This window comes from Rattus rattus, chromosome 1 (genome assembly GCF_011064425.1).
Source record: "Rattus rattus isolate New Zealand chromosome 1, Rrattus_CSIRO_v1, whole genome shotgun sequence".
Classification (NCBI taxonomy): domain Eukaryota; kingdom Metazoa; phylum Chordata; class Mammalia; order Rodentia; family Muridae; genus Rattus; species Rattus rattus.
Genome location: NC_046154.1, coordinates 118,368,527 through 118,381,857, shown reverse-complemented (window position 1 = coordinate 118,381,857; position 13,331 = coordinate 118,368,527).

Here is a 13,331-nt window from a genome sequence, read left to right as displayed (position 1 = left end):
GCGTACACCTCTCAGGGTTTTTTTCTTAGTTAAACAATTTTAAATGAAAAGATCCACTTCTAATCCAGATCTTTGAGGTGGGAAGATAAAACTTTAACTCCAGATCATTTGAGGTGGGAAGATAATCTGGATCGCACCTTCTACTGGCAGCCTATGTAAAGAACATGGAAGACAGAAGCTCTCTCTCTTTGCCTGCTTGTTCTTGTCCTTGATAGCAAGTCCATTCCTTCACTGGCATTACAGCCTACTTCCTTGGGATTTTAGTATATACTGAAGACCAGCTGAAACATCCAGCCTTGTGGAGTAAACAACTTGGATTCTTGAACTTTTCCTTCACAGGCAGCAATTTCTGGGGATTAGCTAGACTTGAGCCTTTAAATCATTTCAATAAATTTAACACACACACACACACACACACACACACACACACACACACACACACACACACACACACACACACCACAGGACCAGGCTTGGCTTAGAGAGGGGGTCCTGAAGAAGGGGTGTTTGGGAGGGGTGGAAGAAATGACTTGAAGCCAATTTTGGATACAAGCTGATAATTCTGTGTTCTGCACAAGCTGACTCTCCAGACAGCTGAGTAGATAGCTCAGCTTTTGCAGACCAAAGCCCAGTCTTTAATTTACATATCAATTCAATCATTACCTCAGGTTCCCTTTTGATTATCCCATGAGTCAGCGTTTTTATGACCTTAGACCCTTGATTCTTGGTAGAAGACAGCAAAGTACTTTTTTTTTTTTTTTTTTTTTTACATAGAAAATAAATTTAGAAATCTGCTTGCATTTGTAAGCACAGTAAGTTTAGCTGGGTGGGATCAGTCAACAAAGCTGAAAGGAAGTTGGAAATCTGAAGACTGTTGACATTAGACATGGAGGTACAGAATTTGAATTTTCCCTGCAAGTTTTTGGTCTTGTTTTGGTCCAGTATTTCCTCATTATGCTCCCTTTTATTCCATTTGAAATGGTAATGTACATATTCTCTGTCATGAATGTTGGAAGTATGTAATTTGCTTTTTGCTTTTGCAGGAAGTTACAGTTTTGAAGGTGGATTGAATGCCCTTTTTGCATTAAGATGTGACTTTGAATAAGAATGTCTCATATAAACTCATCTATTTGAATGCTTGATCTCTAGGGAATAAAACTGTCCTAGAAACCTCTCCCTCTCCCTCCCCTCCCCTCCCCTCTCCCTCCCCCCATGTGTGTGTATGTGTGTGTGTGTCTGCCTCTGTCTATGTGTCTTAGGCAGGGTTTGTACTCCTGTATCATGACCAAGAAGCAAGTTGGGGAGGAAAGGGTTTATTTAGCTTACGCATCCACATTGCGGTTCATCACCAAAGGAAGTCAGGGAATTCACACAGGGTAGGAGCTTGGAGGCAAGAGCTGATGTAGAGGCCACAAAGAGATGTTACTCACTGGCTTTCTTCCCCTGGCTTTCTCAGCTTGCTCTCTTATAGAACCCAGGACCACCAGCCCAGGGATGGCACCACCCATAATGGGCTGGGTCCTCCCACCTTGATCACTAATTGAGAAAAAGCCTTACAGCTGCATCTCTTGGAGGAATTTCCTCAAGGGAAGTTCCTTTTTCTGTGATAAGTCCAGCTTATATCAAGTTGAAACGCAAAAGCAGCCAGTACACTATATCTATTTTCTGTCTCTCTATATCTTTGTCTGTGTCTCTGTCTGTTTCTCTGTCTCTGTCTCTTTCTCTGTGTGTTTCTGCCTGTTTCTCTGCCTGCAGATCAGGATGTGGCTCTCAGCTACTGTTCTAGTGCCGTGTGTACTGCTGTGCTCCCACCATGATGATTGATAATGGACTAAATCTGTGAAGCTATAGTCATGGTGTCTCTTCACAGCAATAGAACAGTGTTTGTGATAAGCCCTCAAAACTATGACTACTCCTTTCAGCTGATGGAATGACTTTCTTCTCATTTCCTCATTGTCTTTTCTGTTTCTGCTCCTGGAGGAAGGATCCATGTTGTCAATAGGCAACACTGATTGGGCATGTTAACGTGCAGGCACCACTGCAGTACTGCCAGTATTCTGACTAAACATCCTCACTGGATCTACTGTGTGCACTCATTATGATTGTGCCATCCTTGTTCATGTGTTCTGAACTCATGCTACCTTTAACACACAACTGACATGTTTTTCATATCTTAACTATTCTCCTGAGTAAATCTCTCTCTCTCTCTCTCTCTCTCTCTCTCTCTCTCTCTCTCTCTCTCTCTCTCTCATTTGTCCCTTCTTTCTTTCTTTACACTTCAATAATTGTTGTGTGTTTTTGATTAAATTTCATGCTCCTACTACTTCTGTATTGAACATACAACTACCCTAATTAATACTCTCAACATTTTTTGATCCTGAGCAAATGTGATTCTAAAATGCAAAATGTTTCATGCAAAGCCTTGTAGATCCCTGTCTTTTTCCATGTCTCTGTAGTATTTCAATGAGTGGATGAAGGGAGGTATCAGAAATCTCAGTATCAAATTCCTTATTCTGTGTTACTCCTGGGCTAATGGAATAGTCTACTTATATATAACTTTAGCCACAATGTAGATCTTAAATTTTAGAGCCATTTGTCTTAGTTAGGGTCTTATTGCTGTGAACAGACACCATGAACAACGTGAGTTTTATAAAGGACAACATTTAATTGGGGCTGGCCTCCAGGTTCAGAGGTTCAATCCATTATCATCAAGGAGGGAGCATGGCAGCATCGCAGCATCCAGGCAAGCATAATGCAGGAGGAGTTGAGTTTTACATCTTCATCCAAAGGAAGCCAGAAACAGACTGAGCACCCTCAGGCAGCTAGGAGGAGGGTCTCCAAACCCACCCACACAGTGACACTTTTCTTCCAAGGAGGTCGCACCTTCTAATAGTCCCTGGGCCAAGCATATGCAAACCATCACACCATTTATGACTTAAATAACTAACAAATTGTGGAAATTCAAATGAGAATGGCCCTATAGGCTCCTATGTTTGAATGCTTGGTTCTGAGTTGGTAGAACTGTTTTGGAAAGGATTAGATGAGGCCATGCAGGAGATGTGTCAGTGGGAGTGAGTTTGAGGTGTCAAAACACCATGGTGTCTCATCACAGCAGGAGAAAAGTAACTAAGATACAAGTCTAGAACCAATTAGATGTAATATTTCAGTAGATTTTTCCCCCCAAGACTTCATGATCAATCCATATCCTTTTGGTATTTTGCTTTTTTGCTTATTCTCTAGTTTACACAATTGGAGTTCATAACAATAGAGAGAATGTCAGAATTTACATAAATTGTAACCACATACAAGTAAATATTATACAGAACTAGCAGGTATTATTATTTTTATTTAGAAATGAATACACACACACATACACACACACACACACACACACACACACAAACGCACTACATCACACATCACACCACACTAGTTAAAGAAAAGAGGGCATGGATTTGGTTGAATATAAGGGGGAATGGTATATGGGAGGCTTTGGAGGGAAAATAGGGCAGAGGGAAATAACCTAATTATATTATCTCAAAACTATGTTCATGGTCTGTGCTATTGATGGGAACCTTGTAGAATCCCATGATCTGTGCTCCTGCTAACTGTAAAGAACAAGGAAGCTACTTTGGCAGTGATATTGGTGACTACAAATGCACAGTAGACAAAGAGCGGAATGAAAGGCTTCTGTTACAACTCCCCAAGCCCTAAAGTAACAGGCTAAACAGAAAGTCATTAGAGGGAACTCTTAAAAGTGTGATAAGGATGATAAAGTTAGCTCTTTATAATTGATAGCTTCTGGTTAGCATGCAAGAGGGTTAGGATTCAGGTTTATTAAAGGGGCAGAGCACTGAGAGTTTGACCATGCTCCAGTGAATATATAAATAACACATATTTTTAGACAGGCTGACTCCATGACATACTTCAAATTGGCAGTTCAGGAGTCTAGGCCTAAATGTCTGTTCCAAAGAACTGGACAAGTCCAGGAAAGTCCAGGCCTCAAAAGCTGCCCTTCCACCTGGCCTGAGGCAAGGTCAGCAGCAGTTTCCAGACTTCCTAGCAACAGTTTCCAGACTTCCCCAGCAAAAGTTTCAAGCCCCCCAGCAGTGGTTCTGGAATGTCCCTAGAGATAGAGTCAACAGATTAAAATAGAGGTCACCTACCTCTCCCCCTTATATGCTTTAAATCAGACCTGCAAGCTCATCTTTGTAGATGGTAGACCCCAACATGCTGGACTTCTGTGGAATAAAACACTCTTTGCACTTACATACACTTTGAGTCTGGGGTATTGTTCTTTCACCAATCATGGACACTTACAATTGGACTTGTCTTTTTTATTTTTCTTTTTTGTTGTTGGGGTGTGAGGAGACAGACATGGAAGGTCTGGGAAGTGAGTGTGATCAGGGAGTAAGATGTGAAATTCCCAAAGTATCAAGAAAAAAAATTATGTCAAACAAAAGAAAAATTTCTATAGAAAAGTAGTAAAAAAGACAGTTAGCATAAGGAATTCCAAGTTTAACTCAGCATTTGAAAAACTATTCAACTTCACTTGATTAAATAATTAAATGTTCAAAGCCAGTCATGCTTTTCCACTAAGGAAATAATAAATGTGTGTATCCCTTCTAAACAGCATTTCATTTAAGAACCTCAGTGTCTTTTAGTGCAAAACATTTAGTGCTGAAAGTAAAGCTCAAGCATACAATAAGATTAACAAAAATTTAAATGCAAAGAGATTTCTTGGGGTGTAACTGTGCAAAATGAGATGCGAGTCTCAAAAAAATTTGAGCTTTGATATATTAAAAATTAATTAGAATGAGGAACATTACAAAGTTATTAAAGTGCAGCTTCAAAGTTTTTAACAACTAAGACAAAATTTTGTGATTAGGACACAAATAAAAACATCAAGACACAAATCTATGTGCTTGTATATATGAAATAATACAACTTTAATTAAATAGCTATCCATTTGCTCAAGGCATGCATAGAAGAAAAAAGAATGATTTGACTCAGAGCAATAAAAGTCTTTTGGAAACAATAACTCTAATCCTGGTGGCCACTGTACTTATATCTTTGTCACAGTCCAGGAAGGAACTTTATGTATGTGCTTGCTTTCTATGGACTTTCAATACAACACACCACTATTACCTCATTAATTGTATGGTCTCCATCAGTTTGTTAAAAAAAATCAACCCTAGGAAATTAAAATCTAAATCCTATGCTCTTCCTTCCTCTCCAATATAATATTAGAGTAGCATTGATTGTTTTATTGCTATAACAATGAATTTTATAATACAGAGGATGGTTGATCTAAGAGATTAGCTCTGCTCTTGTAAACTGTGTTGGTACAAATAATGCTGATTCTAGAAAATTAACATTTTAATTCAATGAAAGCCATTCATCTTTTATTTTCAATGTGAGTTAAGAAATAATAATTATAACCTAATTAAAAAGTCAAGTTACATTATTTTCAATATGGTGTTTCATTAGATTATAAACCGTACTTAGAAGTAATTAATCACCACATATGCACAAAGCTTTGATAATTGAAAGGGCATATACTTAGAGTATCACTAATTAAAAGAAGTAATACATTTTTTTTTTTAAAAAAAAGCATTTTTTGTGTGCATTGGTGTTTTGCCTGCATGTGAGTCTATTCGAGGATGTCAGATCTTGGAATTTCAGACAGCTGTGAGCTGCCATGTGGGTATTGGGAATTGAACTGGGGTCCTCTGGAAGAACAGCCAGTGCTTTGTAGCCACAGAGCTATCTCTGCAATCCCAGGCACAATATATAATTTAAAATAATAAACTACAACTTCTTTCAATATCCTATGTTTCTCCATGGCGTTTACTATGGGTATCTAAATACATAATTTGAATTCAGTTAAAAAAAAGATATTTTCTTTGCTGGTATCATCATAGGTAGCAATGATTGAACTCTTAAAAGTATTATCAATACAAAATGAGAATAATTTTCTAAGCTAAATAAATGGAATATCAATCCTCTAATTAAAACAACTTGATTACAACAATGTTTTCAGACAGAAATAATGTTATGCAAGACAGATGTGGTGATTTGAATATAGTTGGCCTGAGGAGTGGCACTAATAGGAGGTGTGGCCTTGTTAGAGGAAGTTTGGCACTTTTGTGGCAGACTTTGAGACCCTTCTCTTAGGTACCTGGAATCCAGTTGTCTCATGTTTGCCTTCTGAACAAAATGTAGAAATCTCAGCTCCCCCAGCTCCACCTGGATGTTGCCATGCTTCCCACAATGATGATAGTGGACTTAACCTCTAAATCTGTAATCACATCCCCAATTAAATGTGGTCCTTTATAATATTTGTCTTGGTCAGGGTGTTTCTTCACAGAAGTGGAAACTCTAAGACAATAGGAAAATACAATCTCTTTAAATAGCCCATTGATTGAAAAGGAAACAGACCATTGAATGTTCATTAAGATTGGATGTTTAATTTTTTGTTATAAAAGACAGCTCTATACATTTTCTAAATAATTTACTGAAAATTATAAGGTTTGTGGTGCTTCCATTGCCATTCCAAAGACCAACATGTATTCTTTTGTATTACATGAATCTCATGGTCCCATTCCTTCCAAAGATGTTCAAGGATCTCTTGTTTGCCTGTTGTTATTGTCTCCAATGCTTATTGTCTCTGTCTGCTCATCTAGGACTACTACTCTTGGAAGTTTCTAGCTTCCATACAAACTTTTATAGGTCTAGAAGTTTTTCAGCCTCTGAAACTTACTACTAAACAAGCTCACCCTTTCTAGTTCTTCCTGAACTCTGGCTAGCTGATTCAACTCAGCTGTTCTGGCTCAAAACTCCTCTCCAAGCTGACTTATTCAAATTGGCTTCCCTCAGCTTTTGACTGAATTGCTCTGCTTGGCTTCCCACTAACTTTGATAATGTGTTTTAATCTTCTGGTTCCTTCTCATTCTCTGCCTCCATAAGCCCAGGTTATAGGCAAGCCAGTAGGGTATTTCCTTAGTGATTTATGTGGGAGGTCCCAGACTATTGTGGTTTACCATCCCTGCACTGGTGGTCCTGGTTTTGATGATAAAGCAGGCTGAACAAGCAGATGACTGAGTCAGTAAGTGCACCCCCTTCCCATTGTCTCTGCATCAGCTCTAGTTCTGGTCCTGTTTGAATTCCTGTCTTGACTGTTTTCAATGATAGACTAAGATGTAGAAGTGTAAGCTAAATAAACTCCCCACCCCCAACTTATTTTTGGTTATGTTTTTTATAACCCAAACCTATCTAACACAATTATTAAAAAACTGGACAAACATGACTATTTTTTTTTCCATTTTATTCAAAATAGTGCTTGGGCTTACCTAGGGGGATATGAAGAGGGGGAAATGAAAATGACACATGGAGGAAAAGAATAATTCAGTAGACTCTTTTGTCTTTTTTCAGAAGATAAAATTCTATACATAAAAGATCCAAAGACTCCACTAAAAAACATGCCTAGCGTTTATTCTCTCTCTCTCTCTCTCTCTCTCTCTCTCTCTCTCTCTCTCTCACACACACACACACACACACACACACACACACACACACACACACACACGCTTGCATGTTTAGCAAAATAGAATGTTACAAAACTCAACAACTTTCTTCTATATTAATAACAAACATACCAAAAACAAAGTAACAATCCTATTCAACACACACACACACACACACACACACACACAATGCCTTGTAATAAACTTAACTAAAGACATGAAAGAGTTCTACAGATACCAAAGAAAAGATATTAAGGAAGACACTAAAAGATTGAAAGATATTTTAAGATCATGGAAAATGACCATCTTACCAAAAACAAAGTACAGATTCAATGCAACCCCGATAAATCCCAATGTAATTCTTTATAGACTCAGGAGAAAGAACCCAAATATTAATATGAAAGCATAAAAGATCAAAGACAGCCAAAACAATCTTGCACAAAAATAATGTTGTGGAGGTCTGACCATATCTGATGAAAAGTTACACTGCAGAGTCATAGTAATATAAATAGGATATTCCTGGCACACAATACATGCACACAGTAATGGAGTAGAATCAAAGACCCAAACACAAGGCCATACATTTATGGTTATATGATTTTTCTTTTTTCTTTTTTGACAAAGTTGTCAAAAATATACATCACTGGAAAATAGGCTTGTGAACATTTGATTCTGGGAAATCTGGGAAATCAAAAAAATGAAACTTCATCCTTATCACTCTGCACAAAACTCAACTCCAAGAGGATCAAGACCTTCAAACTAAGATATAATACTGAGTAACTGCTAGAGAAAAACCTAGGTAGTATGATTCAACTGATTGGCACATGTTAGGAGCCCCTAAACACAACTTTCCCAGTAGACAGTACTGCTCATAGAAAATATGTTATTAAATAAAAACTGCAATGCAAGTAATAAAATATCTCTCTTTGTATTATTGTTCAAAGAGGCTCCGGAAATATCTAAAACAATTGAGTCTGTTGCCATTGTCCTTGGCTAATCACCATAACTACATAGTAAGACCCTATTCTTGAAGTCTCCATACAGTGATTATAGGACATAGGGAAATCATTCTCAAAGTTACAAGAAGATTTATCCTGCTGACTGGCTGTCATGGTGTTGGAAAGTACTATGCAGGACACGGAAGGAGAAAAGACATCAATGGTCCTCCCTAGTATAGAACTTTTCTTGCTGCAATAAGACCCACTAAATAAGATGTTCTTAGTGGTACAATAGTAGCAAACTTCTTATAGAGTAACCATGTACTTTCTGATTGAATGTGAGGATCTCCTCAGGAGGAAATTTTATACCCAGTATTGTAATCCTGATCAAAATACCATGGCTGGGGAGGTCCCAGGCTCAAAGGTAGAACCTTTTATTGGTGTTTTTTTATTTTAAATGGCTACATTGTCAAATTGCTTTCTAAATGTTTATTCCTTTATCTAGGCTGGTCAGAGCTGTTGCTCTTCCTCTTCCTCCTCCTCCTCCTCCTGTCCTCCTCCTTCTTTTAATAATGGGCAAAATCCAATGCAGAAACACATAAATTGTCAGCTTTAAATGTGACATCTTTATTAATCCTCTGATCACACCACACAGCCCACCATCAGAGAAAGTTACAGAAGAGTCAGCAAAAAGAACACAAAAGATACAAGATAGAGAGGAGTCCTGTGAAAGGCTGTTTTATACACATGGCATGGATGCCACACTCATGAACCTACAGCAGCTGTGATTACCTGAAAAACCTGCATAAAATCAAGCTAGCCAAAATTCTGGCATAGATGGCATGGTACTTTCTGGGCCCCACCTCCCACTGAGTGAAAAAAAGAAAAAGAAAGGGCATGATATCCTGGAAGATCCTGTAACTGAAAGACCGAAGGATGCTGAGAGAACCTGGCAGCCAGGTCCAGTTTGATGTGTGAAATAGGTAACTCAGATGTTTGTCTTGGGTTTGAGACCTAGCACCAAGAAGCTGTTGGGTATGATAACAAAACAAAAAAAAAAAAAAAAACAAAAAAAAAGAAAGAAAGAAAAGAAAAGAAAAGAAGCATTTGTTTTGAGAGTGTTTCCATTCTTAGATTTCCCAGGCTCCAGTAGATGGCCCCTTAGTCATACACATCTGAGCAGTACTAACTTGATTTAGTGAGCCATCACACACACACATGCACACACACACACGACATGAACTTGGGAGGGGGAAATTGTAGTGGTTCATGGAGGGAGTTTCAGGAGAGAATGGGGAGTGGATATAATCATATTTCAATGTATATATATATATATATATATATATATATATATATATAGAGAGAGAGAGAGAGAGAGAAAGTCTCAAGAAAGTAAAGAAAATATAGATAAAATCAATGATTACAATTAGTTTCATTTCTTAACTTATATATCTATAAAGGCAGGCAAGGGTATAATCATTCTCTTTTGTAGAATATGTGTATGAAGAGCTTAGAACAAAAGAAGTGACCAAGGAATAGTTATTATCTATATTGGTTGGAATAATATGGACTGACTAATGGTATTAAGAAACACATTGTTTAAATATCATCTTGAAAGTAAGAACTGGAAATGTAGACAATATTGTACACATATTGTGTTTGGATTTATTTTAACAATATTCTACACATTTGTATTGTAAGAGCCAAAGTTAACTTGTAAGCTTCACCTGACCAAGGAAAGATAACTTCTTGAAATGCTGGGGGTTGTGGTCCTTGAAAATTAACAATCCACATGTAAATAAGCTTATTTTTTACCAGAAGGGCTTGATTGGATGTAGGCTGGAGGTAGGAAGCAGGAAACATGATTGCCCCTGATTGGACATGATGGGAAATCTGATGGCTTTGTGGTTTCGCCTTTTTAAGCCTCTTCAAAACATGACTCATCACCATTTCCTGGGAACTCTGTAATGGACCTGGCCAGAGTCCATCATTCTGGACAGAATTTAATTAAAGCTTGCTTCAAAATTGCCTCAAAAATGTGGAACTGGTTTTTTTCTTCTCATAATTCTCACGTTTAATAGTATCTCAGCATATGGTATAGACTACCGCGCCTTGTCCCACTGACACATTGTTTTAAATGCTGAAGTACATTTTAAAAAATGGTTCTGAGAAAGATGTGGCTGCTTGACCATCTTTATAAGGTTATGTAATACCCCGCAGGCCCCAGTGTTCTCTTATCTGAAGAAACTGCATTAATGAATCATGTGTAAATTCTCACAAGTGACCTTTTCAGAAATCATGCTAGAAATGAACACTTTACTTCTCAGAAAAGATAAAATTAAAGTTGCAGAGAAGGAAATATGGGAAGGATGGAGGGAACAAAAGATAAATTGTGGCTGAAGCTAAGGGCACAGAGAATCATATGCAGTACATCAAAATAATAAAATAGTAAAAATTACTTAGGTCACAGGCAAAACTGCAGGAGCTGTAAGCTGGTGAGTCATTGAGTAGAAATGTGAGAGAAAAATTTCTTGCCGTGAATAGTTGATGTGATGATAACAATAAATAGGTCAACAACTGTGCCGTAAATAAAAAGCAATAGCTTTATTAGAGAGAAACTGATTCCTTCTAGCCTGACAGGATCAGGGAATTAGGAAACTTTTGTATGAAACCAGAGGAGATTCAGGCCAATTCCGTGTGAAGGATTGCAGGGTAGACTCTTAAACTGAGTCTTTGCTCTTCCTGCAAATGTTAGTGTAAAACCCACCAAATAAATAAACAAATACGAACACCCTGATATTCCACTTGGGCTGCTTCCTGGGAAGGACCCGCTCCAGGAAGACTGGTTCACAGTAAACCATGCTAATGAGGTAGGTCAAATAATTAGTCCTTAAATAACAGGCTGCTACTTTTTCCTTCCCTGGATCCCTGCCCCTGTTTCTGTGATGTCTCAGGCCTGCAGCCGTGCGGCATTGTACGCCTTCTGAATAATTACAAAAACCAACTTTTCCTCTTTCTTTTTCCTCTCTAAGTATGCTGTCATGACGTGTTGGGTTTCCACAACACTTGTTCTTCCTTACTCTGTCTCTAAAACCTTCCCCTTTACCATGTACCTCCCTGTATGCTACATGGCTGACCTCCATGCCATTTTAAATGCCGTGGCTGTTTTCCTTCCTTCCTAATTTTCCTCTTCTAGGCGGCTGCTGAAAATTACAGCTGCCCTGCCCTGGGGTTTTTCTCTTAAATTCCAATAAAATTGAATTTGAGCTTCCATTTGAGTCCAGAAGAGGGTAGCCCTGACTTCCATGTATTACAAAAACGGAAACGATAGTGACAAGTGTTAACAATCAGGCGTCTTCCCAGCCAGTCCAAGGGGACTTGACGGCAACAAGACACATCATCATTAGCTGCCTAGGGATGGCACATTCTCACCCCCACTCCCAACCGTTTCTGTGGCGTGTCTTCCTGCACATGCGCTATGGCGCCAATAAAAAGCAGTGTTTTTCCTCTTCCCATCCTTTCTTCCCTTCCTTCTTCCAGAGGCAGCCTTTGTGTCCCAGTTGCCCCTCCCACGTGAGACCTGTTGCATGGTGTTTTTGTCAGGACCCGCTGCTTAATTCCATCAGTGGCACCATGACTCGGATTCACTGTCCTGCTGTGTGAACCCCTCATTGCACTCCACCACTGTATTCCGCTGCATGGAGTAAATCCACAGGCTTGGATCCTATCCAGCAAGTCTGCCTGCTACACAGCTATTGGATTGCTAGATCTGTCGGCATTCAAACATTGGTAGATTGATCAGTGTACTCCTGGTCAGTGTAAATGTACTCCTGCACCCAAGGGATCAACCGTTGAACTCCTGGAACCCCTTTGGTGTCCTTTGGGATGGAGAAACTCTCAGCCTCAATCTTCACGCCCATGGCTGGCCCTTCTCAATGACCCCTTACCATAGGACATCTTTCCTTCAGGAGATTTCTCTCTTCTCATGACATGGCTCCTCCCTTTTCTCTCAAAAAATCCCTGTACTGGGTGTTTTGTGTTTCCTGGGAATATGCTCCATTGGTCCCTGTCTACCATGTGATGACTTGTTCAGCCACTTTCTACAAAATGTGTTCTGTTAATATTTTACAAAGGCCATCTTACAATGTCCTAACCTAGATCCTGAAAACCCAGAAATTAAGCAACTCCTGTTGACCTATTTCTTTTCTCAGATCTACACTGATATTAGGGCTAAGTTTAAATGATTTGATAGAGGACCCCTAACTCCACAGGCAGAAGTCCTGCATTGGCCCGTAATACTATGGGGGAGATGAAAAGATCTGCATTAAAAATACCATATGCTGGCCAAGGCTGTTCAACCAGCATCAGAGACTGGCTGGGTTTCCTGACCTCAGGAACCACTAGATTCCTGTCTCAAATGTGGGCAGCAGGGTCACTGGGCACTGGTCTATCCTAATTCCTGGAAGCCCTCAGGGCCATGTTCAAAGTGCTATCAAGCAGGACATTGGGCTTCAGATTGCCCTTGTGTTGCTGGTGGTACAGGGACAGATCTCATAGGCCTGACCAGGAATGACTGAAGGGGCCCGAGCTCCCTTGATCCAACCACTTCCATTTCTAACAGGAAGCCCCTGGTAGTTATTATGGTATTAGGATGACCCATTTCCTTCCTTCTGGACACTATAGCCACTTACTGAGTCCTGATGGAATTTTGGGGACCCACCTCTCCTTGTTTCCCTATTGTCAGGTAGGGAGACAGCCTTACCAACCTTACCAGACCCCAGCACTCAGTTGTATTTGTAGGGGTGTTCCTCACTCACTCATTCTTTTCTGGTAGTGCCTATGTGTCCAGTCCCCTCACAGGGAAGAT